The sequence below is a fragment of the Cavia porcellus genome, unplaced genomic scaffold (genome assembly GCF_034190915.1).
Source record: "Cavia porcellus strain 051 isolate PalLab524CR breed Dunkin Hartley unplaced genomic scaffold, mCavPor4.1 scaffold_47, whole genome shotgun sequence".
In the NCBI taxonomy this organism is placed as follows: Eukaryota; Metazoa; Chordata; class Mammalia; order Rodentia; family Caviidae; genus Cavia; species Cavia porcellus.
In genome coordinates this window covers 3781823-3797283 of record NW_026947530.1, presented here as the reverse complement: position 1 = coordinate 3797283, position 15461 = coordinate 3781823, and positions in this window count along the sequence as shown.

Below are 15461 nucleotides of genomic sequence, written 5' to 3'. Positions count from 1 at the left end.
CTCCTTCTAGTGAATCTAATGTAACACACACCCATACAATGCGCACCACCCCGTGATGTTTTTCTCACTCCTACTAGTGAATGTAATGTAACACACACCCATACAATGCGCACCACCCCGTGATGATTTTCTAACTCCTACTAGTGAATCTAATGTAACAAACACCCATATAATGCGCACCATCCCGTGATGATTTTCTCACTCCTACTAGTGAATCTAATGTAACACACACCCATACAACGCGCACCACCCCTTGATGTTTTTCTCACTCCTACTAGTGAATGTAATGTAACACACACCAATAAAATGCGCACCACCCCGTGATGTTTTTCTCACTCCTACTAGTGAATGTAATGTAACACACACCCATACAATGCGCACCACCCCGTGATGTTTTTCTCACTCCTACTAGTTAAAGTAATGTAACACACACCCATACAATGCGCACCACCCCGTGAAGTTTTTCTCACACCTACTAGTGAATGTAATGTAACACACACCCATACAATGCGCACCACCCCGTGATGTTTTTCTCACTCCTACTAGTGAATCTAATGTAACACGCACCCATACAATGCGCACCACCCCGTGATGTTTTTCTCACTCCTACTAGTGAATGTAATGTAACACACACCCATACAATGCGCACCACCCCGTGATGTTTTTCTCAATCCTACTAGTGAATGTAATGTAACACACACCCATACAATGCGCACCACCCCGTGATGATTTTCTCACTCCTACTAGTGAATGTAATGTAACAAACACCCATACAATGCGCACCACCCCGTGATGTTTTTCTCACTACTACTAGTGAATGTAATGTGACACACACCCATACAATGCGCACCACCCCGTGATGTTTTTCTCACTCCTACTAGTGAATGTAATGTAACACACACCCATACAATGCGCACCACCCCGTGATGTTTTTCCCACTCCTACTAGTGAATGTAATGTAACACACACCCATACAATGCGCACCACCCCGTGATGTTTTCCCACTCCTACTAGGGAATGTAATGTAACACACACCCATACCATGCGCACCACCCCGTGATGTTTTTCCCACTCCTACTAGTGAATGCAATGTAACACACACCCATACCATGCGCACCACCCCGTGATGTTTTTCTCACTCCTACTAGTGAATGCAATGTAACACACACCCATACAATGCGCACTACCCCGTGATGTTTTTCTCACTCCTACTAGTGAATGTAATGTAACACACACCCATACAATGCGCACCACCCCGTGATGTTTTTCTCACTCCTACTACTGAATCTAATGTAACAAGCACCCATACAATGCGCACCACCCCGTGATTTTTTTCTCAATCCTACTAGTGAATCTAAAGTAACACACACCCATACAATGCGCACCACCCCGTGATGTTTTTCTCACTCCTACTAGTGAATCTAATGTAACACACACCCATACAATGCGCACCACCCCGTGATGATTTTCTCACTCCTACTAGTGAATGTAATGTAACACACACCCATACAATGCGCACAACCCCGTGATGATTTTCTCACTCCTACTAGTGAATCTAATGTAACACACACCCATACAATGCGCACCACCCCTTGATGTTTTTCTCACTCCTACTAGTGAATGTAATGTAACACACACCAATACAATGCGCACCACCCCGTGATGTTTTTCTCACTCCTACTAGTGAATGTAATGTAACACACACCCATACAATGCGCACCACGCCGTGATGTTTTTCTCACTCCTACTAATGAATGTAATGTAACACACACCCTTACAATGCGCACCACCCCGTGATGTTTTTCTCACTCCTACTAGTGAATGTAATGTAACACACACCCATACAATGCGCACCACCCCGTGATGATTTTCTCACTCCTACTAGTGAATGTAATGTAACACACACCCATACAATGCGCACCACCCCGTGATGTTTTTCTCACTCCTACTAGTGAATGTAATGTAACACGCACCCATACAATGCGCACCACCCCGTGATGTTTTTCTCACTCCTACTAGTGAATGTAATGTAACACACACCCATACAATGCGCACCACCCCGTGATGTTTTTCTCACTCCTACTAGTGAATGTAATGTAACACACACCCATACAATGCGCACCACCCCGTGATGATTTTCTCACTCCTACTAGTGAATGTAATGTAACAAACACCCATACAATGCGCACAACCCCGTGATGTTTTTCTCACTCCTACTAGTGAATGTAATGTAACAAACACCCATACAATGCGCACCACCCCGTGATGTTTTTCTCACTCCTCCTAGTGAATGTAATGTAACACACACCCATACAATGCGCACCACCCCGTGATGGTTTTCTCACTCCTACTAGTGAATGTAATGTGACACACACCCATACAATGCGCACCACCCCGTGATGTTTTTCTCACTCCTACTAGTGAATGTAATGTAACACACACCCATACAATGCGCACCACCCCGTGATGTTTTTCTCACTCCTACTAGTGAATGTATTGTAACACACACCCATACAATGCGCACCACACCGTGATGTTTTTCTCACTCCTACTAGTGAATGTAATGTAACACACACCCATACAATGCGCACCACACCGTGATGTTTTTCTCACTCCTACTAGTGAATGTAATGTAACACACACCCATACAATGCGCACCACCCCGTGATGTTTTTCCCACTCCTACTAGTGAATGTAACGTAACACACACCCATACCATGCGCACCACCCCGTGATGTTTTTCCCACTCCTACTAGTGATTGCAATGTAACACACACCCATACCATGCGCACCACCCCGTGATGTTTTTCTCACTCCTACTAGTGAATGCAATATAACACACACCCATACCATGCGCACCACCCCATGATGTTTTTCTCACACCTACTAGTGAATGTAACGTAACACACACCCATACAATTTGCACCACCCCGTGATGTTTTTCTCACTCCTACTACTGAATCTAATGTAACAAGAACCCATACAATGCGAACCACCCCGTGATGTTTTTCTCACTCCTACTAGTGAATCTAATGTAACACACACCCATACAATGCGCACCACCCCGTGATTTTTTTCTCACTCCTACTAGGGAATCTAATGTAACACACACCCATACAATGCGCACCACCCCGTGATGTTTTTCTCACTCCTACTAGTGAATGTAATGTAACACACACCCATACAATGCGCAACACCCCGTGATGATTTTCTCACTCCTACTAGTGAATGTAATGTAACACACACCCATACAATGCGCACCACCCCGTGATGATTTTCTCACTCCTTCTAGTGAATCTAATGTAACACACACCCATACAATGCGCACCACCCCGTGATGTTTTTCTCACTCCTACTAGTGAATGTAATGTAACACACACCCATACAATGCGCACCACCCCGTGATGATTTTCTAACTCCTACTAGTGAATCTAATGTAACAAACACCCATACAATGCGCACCATCCCGTGATGATTTTCTCACTCCTACTAGTGAATCTAATGTAACACACACCCATACAACGCGCACCACCCCTTGATGTTTTTCTCACTCCTACTAGTGAATGTAATGTAACACACACCAATAAAATGCGCACCACCCCGTGATGTTTTTCTCACTCCTACTAGTGAATGTAATGTAACACACACCCATACAATGCGCACCACCCCGTGATGTTTTTCTCACTCCTACTAGTTAAAGTAATGTAACACACACCCATACAATGCGCACCACCCCGTGAAGTTTTTCTCACACCTACTAGTGAATGTAATGTAACACACACCCATACAATGCGCACCACCCCGTGATGTTTTTCTCACTCCTACTAGTGAATGTAATGTAACACACACCCATACAATGCGCACCACCCCGTGATGTTTTTCTCACTCCTACTAGTGAATGTAATGTAACACACACCCATACAATGCGCACCACCCCGTGATGATTTTCTCACTCCTACTAGTGAATGTAATGTAACAAACACCCATACAATGCGCACCACCCCGTGATGTTTTTCTCACTCCTACTAGTGAATGTAATGTAACACACACCCATACAATGCGCACCACCCCGTGATGTTTTTCTCACTCCTACTAGTGAATGTAATGTAACACACACCCATACAATGCGCACCACCCCGTGATGTTTTTCCCACTCCTACTAGTGAATGTAATGTAACACACACCCATACAATGCGCACCACCTCGTGATGTTTTCCCACTCCTACTAGGGAATGTAATGTAACACACACCCATACCATGCGCACCACCCCGTGATGTTTTTCCCACTCCTACTAGTGAATGCAATGTAACACACACCCATACCATGCGCACCACCCCGTGATGTTTTTCTCACTCCTACTAGTGAATGCAATGTAACACACACCCATACAATGCGCACTACCCCGTGATGTTTTTCTCACTCCTACTAGTGAATGTAATGTAACACACACCCATACAATGCGCACCACCCCGTGATGTTTTTCTCACTCCTACTACTGAATCTAATGTAACAAGCACCCATACAATGCGCACCACCCCGTGATTTTTTTCTCAATCCTACTAGTGAATCTAAAGTAACACACACCCATACAATGCGCACCACCCCGTGATGTTTTTCTCACTCCTACTAGTGAATCTAATGTAACACACACCCATACAATGCGCACCACCCCGTGATGATTTTCTCACTCCTACTAGTGAATGTAATGTAACACACACCCATACAATGCGCACAACCCCGTGATCATTTTCTCACTCCTACTAGTGAATCTAATGTAACACACACCCATACAATGCGCACCACCCCTTGATGTTTTTCTCACTCCTACTAGTGAATGTAATGTAACACACACCAATACAATGCGCACCACCCCGTGATGTTTTTCTCACTCCTACTAGTGAATGTAATGTAACACACACCCATACAATGCGCACCACGCCGTGATGTTTTTCTCACTCCTACTAATGAATGTAATGTAACACACACCCTTACAATGCGCACCACCCCGTGATGTTTTTCTCACTCCTACTAGTGAATGTAATGTAACACACACCCATACAATGCGCACCACCCCGTGATGATTTTCTCACTCCTACTAGTGAATGTAATGTAACACACACCCATACAATGCGCACCACCCCGTGATGTTTTTCTCACTCCTACTAGTGAATCTAATGTAACACGCACCCATACAATGAGCACCACACCGTGATGTTTTTCTCACTCCTACTAGTGAATCTAATGTAACACGTACCCATACAATGCGCACCACCCCGTGATGTTTTTCTCACTCCTACTAGTGAATGTAATGTAACACGCACCCATACAATGCGCACCACCCCGTGATGTTTTTCTCACTCCTACTAGTGAATGTAATGTAACACACACCCATACAATGCGCACCACACCGTGATGTTTTTCTCACTCCTACTAGTGAATGTAATGTAACACACACCCATACAATGCGCACCACCCCGTGATGATTTTCTCACTCCTACTAGTGAATGTAATGTAACAAACACCCATACAATGCGCACAACCCCGTGATGTTTTTCTCACTCCTACTAGTGAATGTAATGTAACAAACACCCATACAATGCGCACCACCCCGTGATGTTTTTCTCACTCCTCCTAGTGAATGTAATGTAACACACACCCATACAATGCGCACCACCCCGTGATGGTTTTCTCACTCCTACTAGTGAATGTAATGTGACACACACCCATACAATGCGCACCACCCCGTGATGTTTTTCTCACTCCTACTAGTGAATGTAATGTAACACACACCCATACAATGCGCACCACCCCGTGATGTTTTTCTCACTCCTACTAGTGAATGTATTGTAACACACACCCATACAATGCGCACCACACCGTGATGTTTTTCTCACTCCTACTAGTGAATGTAATGTAACACACACCCATACAATGCGCACCACACCGTGATGTTTTTCTCACTCCTAGTAGTGAATGTAATGTAACACACACCCATACAATGCGCACCACCCCGTGATGTTTTTCCCACTCCTACTAGTGAATGTAACGTAACACACACCCATACCATGCGCACCACCCCGTGATGTTTTTCCCACTCCTACTAGTGATTGCAATGTAACACACACCCATACCATGCGCACCACCCCGTGATGTTTTTCTCACTCCTACTAGTGAATGCAATATAACACACACCCATACCATGCGCACCACCCCATGATGTTTTTCTCACACCTACTAGTGAATGTAATGTAACACACACCCATACAATTTGCACCACCCCGTGATGTTTTTCTCACTCCTACTACTGAATCTAATGTAACAAGCACCCATACAATGCGAACCACCCCGTGATGTTTTTCTCACTCCTACTAGTGAATCTAATGTAACACACACCCATACAATGCGCACCACACCGTGATTTTTTTCTCAATCCTACTAGTGAATCTAATGTAACACACACCCATACAATGCGCACCACCCCGTGATGTTTTTCTCACTCCTACTAGTGAATGTAATGTAACACACACCCATACAATGCGCAACACCCCGTGATGATTTTCTCACTCCTACTAGTGAATGTAATGTAACACACACCCATACAATGCGCACCACCCCGTGATGTTTTTCTCACTCCTTCTAGTGAATCTAATGTAACACACACCCATACAATGCGCACCACCCGTGATGTTTTTCTCACTCCTACTAGTGAATGTAATGTAACACACACCCATACAATGCGCACCACCCCGTGATGATTTTCTAACTCCTATTAGTGAATCTAATGTAACAAACACCCATACAATGCGCACCACCCCGTGATGTTTTTCTCACTCCTACTAGTGAATGTAATGTAACACACACCCATACAATGCGCACCACCCCGTGATGTTTTTCTCACTCCTACTAGTGAATATAATGTAACACACACCCATACAATGCGCACCACACCGTGATGTTTTTCTCACTCCTACTAGTGAATGTAATGTAACACACACCCATACAATGCGCACCACCCCGTGATGTTTTTCCCACTCCTACTAGTGAATGTAACGTAACACACACCCATACCTTGCGCACCACCCCGTGATGTTTTTCCCACTCCTACTAGTGATTGCAATGTAACACACACCCATACAATGCGCACCACCCCGTGATGTTTTTCTCACTCCTACTAGTGAATGTAATGTAACACACACCCATACAATGCGCACCACCCCGTGATGTTTTTCCCACTCCTACTAGTGAATGTAATGTAACACACACCCATACCATGCGCACCACCCCGTGATGTTTTCCCACTCCTACTAGGGAATGTAATGTAACACACACCCATACCATGCGCACCACCCCGTGATGTTTTTCCCACTCCTACTAGTGAATGCAATGTAACACACACCCATACCATGCGCACCACCCCGTGATGTTTTTCTCACTCCTACTAGTGAATGCAATGTAACACACACCCATACAATGCGCACTACCCCGTGATGTTTTTCTCACTCCTACTAGTGAATGTAATGTAACACACACCCATACAATGCGCACCACCCCGTGATGTTTTTCTCACTCCTACTACTGAATCTAATGTAACAAGCACCCATACAATGCGCACCACCCCGTGATTTTTTTCTCAATCCTACTAGTGAATCTAAAGTAACACACACCCATACAATGCGCACCACCCCGTGATGTTTTTCTCACTCCTACTAGTGAATGTAATGTAACACACACCCATACAATGCGCACCACCCCGTGATGATTTTGTCACTCCTACTAGTGAATGTAATGTAACACACACCCATACAATGCGCACAACCCCGTGATGATTTTCTCACTCCTACTAGTGAATCTAATGTAACACACACCCATACAATGCGCACCACCCCTTGATGTTTTTCTCACTCCTACTAGTGAATGTAATGTAACACACACCAATACAATGCGCACCACCCCGTGATGTTTTTCTCACTCCTACTAGTGAATGTAATGTAACACACACCCATACAATGCGCACCACGCCGTGATGTTTTTCTCACTCCTACTAGTGAATGTAATGTAACACACACCCTTACAATGCGCACCACCCCGTGATGTTTTTCTCACTCCTACTAGTGAATGTAATGTAACACACACCCATACAATGCGCACCACCCCGTGATGATTTTCTCACTCCTAATAGTGAATGTAATGTAACACGCACCCATACAATGCGCACCACCCCGTGATGTTTTTCTCACTCCTACTAGTGAATCTAATGTAACACGCACCCATACAATGCGCACCACACCGTGATGTTTTTCTCACTCCTACTAGTGAATCTAATGTAACACGTACCCATACAATGCGCACCACCCCGTGATGTTTTTCTCACTCCTACTAGTGAATGTAATGTAACACGCACCCATACAATGCGCACCACCCCGTGATGTTTTTCTCACTCCTACTAGTGAATGTAATGTAACACGCACCCATACAATGCGCACCACCCCGTGATGTTTTTCTCACTCCTACTAGTGAATGTAATGTAACACACACCCATACAATGCGCACCACCCCGTGATGATTTTCTCACTCCTACTAGTGAATGTAATGTAACAAACACCCATACAATGTGCACAACCCCGTGATGTTTTTCTCACTCCTACTAGTGAATGTAATGTAACAAACACCCATACAATGCGCACCACCCCGTGATGTTTTTCTCACTCCTACTAGTGAATATAATGTAACACGCACCCATACAATGCGCACCACCCCGTGATGTTTTTCTCACTCCTACTAGTGAATCTAATGTAACACGCACCCATACAATGAGCACCACACCGTGATGTTTTTCTCACTCCTACTAGTGAATCTAATGTAACACGTACCCATACAATGCGCACCACCCCGTGAGGTTTTTCTCACTCCTACTAGTGAATGTAATGTAACACGCACCCATACAATGCGCACCACCCCGTGATGTTTTTCTCACTCCTACTAGTGAATGTAATGTAACACACACCCATACAATGCGCACCACCCCGTGATGTTTTTCTCACTCCTACTAGTGAATGTAATGTAACACACACCCATACAATGCGCACCACCCCGTGATGATTTTCTCACTCCTACTAGTGAATGTAATGTAACAAACACCCATACAATGCGCACAACCCCGTGATGTTTTTCTCACTCCTCCTAGTGAATGTAATGTAACAAACACCCATACAATGCGCACCACCCCGTGATGTTTTTCTCACTCCTCCTAGTGAATGTAATGTAACACACACCCATACAATGCGCACCACCCCGTGATGGTTTTCTCACTCCTACTAGTGAATGTAATGTAACACACACCCATACAATGCGCACCACCCCGTGATGTTTTTCTCACTCCTACTAGTGAATGTAATGTAACACACACCCATACAATGCGCACCACCCCGTGATGTTTTTCTCACTCCTACTAGTGAATGTAATGTAACACACACCCATACAATGCGCACCACACCGTGATGTTTTTCTCACTCCTACTAGTGAATGTAATGTAACACACACCCATACAATGCGCACCACAACGTGATGTTTTTCTCACTCCTACTAGTGAATGTAATGTAACACACACCCATACAATGCGCACCACCCCGTGATGTTTTTCCCACTCCTACTAGTGAATGTAACGTAACACACACCCATACCATGCGCACCACCCCGTGATGTTTTTCCCACTCCTACTAGTGATTGCAATGTAACACACACCCATACCATGCGCACCACCCCGTGATGTTTTTCTCACTCCTACTAGTGAATGCAATATAACACACACCCATACCATGCGCACCACCCCGTGATGTTTTTCTCACACCTACTAGTGAATGTAATGTAACACACACCCATACAATTTGCACCACCCCGTGATGTTTTTCTCACTCCTACTACTGAATCTAATGTAACAAGCACCCATACAATGCGAACCACCCCGTGATGTTTTTCTCACTCCTACTAGTGAATCTAATGTAACACACACCCATACAATGCGCACCACCCCGTGATTTTTTTCTCAATCCTACTAGTGAATCTAATGTAACACACACCCATACAATGCGCACCACCCCGTGATGTTTTTCTCACTCCTACTAGTGAATGTAATGTAACACACACCCATACAATGCGCAACACACCGTGATGATTTTCTCACTCCTACTAGTGAATGTAATGTAACACACACCCATACAATGCGCACCACCCCGTGATGTTTTTCTCACTCCTTCTAGTGAATCTAATGTAACACACACCCATACAATGCGCACCACCCCGTGATGTTTTTCTCACTCCTACTAGTGAATGTAATGTAACACACACCCATACAATGCGCACCACCCCGTGATGATTTTCTAACTCCTACTAGTGAATCTAATGTAACAAACACCCATACAATGCGCACCAACCCGTGATGTTTTTCTCACTCCTACTAGTGAATGTAATGTAACACACACCCATACAATGCGCACCACCCCGTGATGTTTTTCTCACTCCTACTAGTGAATGTAATGTAACACACACCCATACAATGCGCACCACACCGTGATGTTTTTCTCACTCCTACTAGTGAATGTAACGTAACACACACCCATACAATGCGCACCACCCCGTGATGTTTTTCCCACTCCTACTAGTGAATGTAACGTAACACACACCCATACCATGCGCACCACCCCGTGATGTTTTTCCCACTCCTACTAGTGATTGCAATGTAACACACACCCATACAATGCGCACCACCCCGTGATGTTTTTCCCACTCCTACTAGTGAATGTAATGTAACACACACCCATACAATGCGCACCACCCCGTGATGTTTTCCCACTCCTACTAGGGAATGTAATGTAACACACACCCATACCATGCGCACCACCCCGTGATGTTTTTCCCACTCCTACTAGTGAATGCAATGTAACACACACCCATACCATGCGCACCACCCCGTGATGTTTTTCTCACTCCTACTAGTGAATGCAATGTAACACACACCCATACAATGCGCACTACCCCGTGATGTTTTTCTCACTCCTACTAGTGAATGTAATGTAACACACACCCATACAATGCGCACCACCCCGTGATGTTTTTCTCACTCCTACTACTGAATCTAATGTAACAAGCACCCATACAATGCGCACCACCCCGTGATTTTTTTCTCAATCCTACTATTGAATCTAAAGTAACACACACCCATACAATGCGCACCACCCCGTGATGTTTTTCTCACTCCTACTAGTGAATGTAATGTAACACACACCCATACAATGCGCACCACCCCGTGATGATTTTCTCACTCCTACTAGTGAATGTAATGTAACACACACCCATACAATGCGCACAACCCCGTGATGATTTTCTCACTCCTACTAGTGAATCTAATGTAACACACACCCATACAATGCGCACCACCCCTTGATGTTTTTCTCACTCCTACTAGTGAATGTAATGTAACACACACCAATACAATGCGCACCACCCCGTGATGTTTTTCTCACTCCTACTAGTGAATGTAATGTAACACACACCCATACAATGCGCACCACGCCGTGATGTTTTTCTCACTCCTACTAATGAATGTAATGTAACACACACCCTTACAATGCGCACCACCCCGTGATGTTTTTCTCACTCCTACTAGTGAATGTAATGTAACACACACCCATACAATGCGCACCACCCCGTGATGATTTTCTCACTCCTACTAGTGAATGTAATGTAACACGCACCCATACAATGCGCACCACCCCGTGATGTTTTTCTCACTCCTACTAGTGAATCTAATGTAACACGCACCCATACAATGCGCACCACACCGTGATGTTTTTCTCACTCCTACTAGTGAATCTAATGTAACACGTACCCATACAATGCGCACCACCCCGTGATGTTTTTCTCACTCCTACTAGTGAATGTAATGTAACACGCACCCATACAATGCGCACCACCCCGTGATGTTTTTCTCACTCCTACTAGTGAATGTAATGTAACACACACCCATACAATGCGCACCACCCCGTGATGTTTTTCTCACTCCTACTAGTGAATGTAATGTAACACACACCCATACAATGCGCACCACCCCGTGATGATTTTCTCACTCCTACTAGTGAATGTAATGTAACAAACACCCATACAATGCGCACAACCCCGTGATGTTTTTCTCACTCCTACTAGTGAATGTAATGTAACAAACACCCATACAATGCGCACCACCCCGTGATGTTTTTCCCACTCCTACTAGTGAATGTAATGTAACACACACCCATACAATGCGCACCACCCCGTGATGTTTTTCTCACTCCTACTAGTGAATGTAATGTAACACACACCCATACAATGCGCACCACCCCGTGATGATTTTCTCACTCCTACTAGTGAATGTAATGTAACAAACACCCATACAATGCGCACAACCCCGTGATGTTTTTCTCACTCCTACTAGTGAATGTAATGTAACAAACACCCATACAATGCGCACCACCCCGTGATGTTTTTCCCACTCCTACTAGTGAATGTAATGTAACACACACCCATACAATGCGCACCACCCCGAGATGTTTTCCCACTCCTACTAGGGAATGTAATGTAACACACACCCATACCATGCGCACCACCCCGTGATGTTTTTCCCACTCCTACTAGTGAATGCAATGTAACACACACCCATACCATGCGCACCACCCCGTGATGTTTTTCTCACTCCTACTAGTGAATGCAATGTAACACACACCCATACAATGCGCACTACCCCGTGATGTTTTTCTCACTCCTACTAGTGAATGTAATGTAACACACACCCATACAATGCGCACCACCCCGTGATGTTTTTCTCACTCCTACTACTGAATCTAATGTAACAAGCACCCATACAATGCGCACCACCCCGTGATTTTTTTCTCAATCCTACTATTGAATCTAAAGTAACACACACCCATACAATGCGCACCACCCCGTGATGTTTTTCTCACTCCTACTAGTGAATGTAATGTAACACACACCCATACAATGCGCACCACCCCGTGATGATTTTCTCACTCCTACTAGTGAATGTAATGTAACACACACCCATACAATGCGCACAACCCCGTGATGATTTTCTCACTCCTACTAGTGAATCTAATGTAACACACACCCATACAATGCGCACCACCCCTTGATGTTTTTCTCACTCCTACTAGTGAATGTAATGTAACACACACCAACACAATGCGCACCACCCCGTGATGTTTTTCTCACTCCTACTAGTGAATGTAATGTAACACACACCCATACAATGCGCACCACGCCGTGATGTTTTTCTCACTCCTACTAATGAATGTAATGTAACACACACCCTTACAATGCGCACCACCCCGTGATGTTTTTCTCACTCCTACTAGTGAATGTAATGTAACACACACCCATACAATGCGCACCACCCCGTGATGATTTTCTCACTCCTACTAGTGAATGTAATGTAACACACACCCATACAATGCGCACCACCCCGTGATGTTTTTCTCACTCCTACTAGTGAATCTAATGTAACACGCACCCATACAATGCGCACCACACCGTGATGTTTTTCTCACTCCTACTAGTGAATCTAATGTAACACGTACCCATACAATGCGCACCACCCCGTGATGTTTTTCTCACTCCTACTAGTGAATGTAATGTAACACGCACCCATACAATGCGCACCACCCCATGATGTTTTTCTCACTCCTACTAGTGAATGTAATGTAACACACACCCATACAATGCGCACCACCCCGTGATGTTTTTCTCACTCCTACTAGTGAATGTAATGTAACACACACCCATACAATGCGCACCACCCCGTGATGATTTTCTCACTCCTACTAGTGAATGTAATGTAACAAACACCCATACAATGCGCACAACCCCGTGATGTTTTTCTCACTCCTACTAGTGAATGTAATGTAACAAACACCCATACAATGCCCACCACCCCGTGATGTTTTTCTCACTCCTACTAGTGAATGTAATGTAACACACACCCATACAATGCGCACCACCCCGTGATGGTTTTCTCACTCCTACTAGTGAATGTAATGTAACACACACCCATACAATGCGCACCACCCCGTGATGTTTTTCTCACTCCTACTAGTGAATGTAATGTAACACACACCCATACAATGCGCACCACCCCGTGATGTTTTTCTCACTCCTACTAGTGAATGTAATGTAACACACACCCATACAATGCGAACCACACCGTGATGTTTTTCTCACTCCTACTAGTGAATGTAATGTAACACACAACCATACAATGCGCACCACCCCGTGATGATATTCTCACTCCTTCTAGTGAATCTAATGTAACACACACCCATACAATGCGCACGACCCCGTGATGTTTTTCTCACTCCTACTAGTGAATGTAATGTAACACACACCCATACAATGCGCACCACCCCGTGATGATTTTCTAACTCCTACTAGTGAATCTAATGTAACAAACACCCATACAATGCGCACCACCCCGTGATGTTTTTCTCACTCCTACTAGTGAATGTAATGTAACACACACCCATACAATGCGCACCACCCCGTGATGTTTTTCTCACTCCTACTAGTGAATGTAATGTAACACACACCCATACAATGCGCACCACACCGTGATGTTTTTCTCACTCCTACTAGTGAATGTAATGTAACACACACCCATACAATGCGCACCACCCCGTGATGTTTTTCCCACTCCTACTAGTGAATGTAACGTAACACACACCCATACCATGCGCACCACCCCGTGATGTTTTTCCCACTCCTACTAGTGATTGCAATGTAACACACACCCATACCATGCGCACCACCCCGTGATGTTTTTCTCACTCCTACTAGTGAATGCAATATAACACACACCCATACCATGCGCACCACCCCATGATGTTTTTCTCACACCTACTAGTGAATGTAATGTAACACACACCCATACAATTTGCACCACCCCGTGATGTTTTTCTCACTCCTACTACTGAATCTAATGTAACAAGCACCCATACAATGCGAACCACCCCGTGATGCTTTTCTCACTCCTACTAGTGAATCTAATGTAACACACACCCATACAATGCGCACCACCCCGTGATTTTTTTCTCAATCCTACTAGTGAATCTAATGTAACACACACCCATACAATGCGCACCACCCCGTGATGTTTTTCTCACTCCTACTAGTGAATGTAATGTAACACACACCCATACAATGCGCAACACCCCGTGATGATTTTCTCACTCCTACTAGTGAATGTAATGTAACACACACCCATACAATGCGCACCACCCCGTGATGATTTTTTCACTCCTTCTAGTGAATCTAATGTAACACACACCCATACAATGCGCACCACCCCGTGATGATTTTCTAACTCCTACTAGTGAATCTAATGTAACAAACACCCATACAATGCGCACCACCCCGTGAT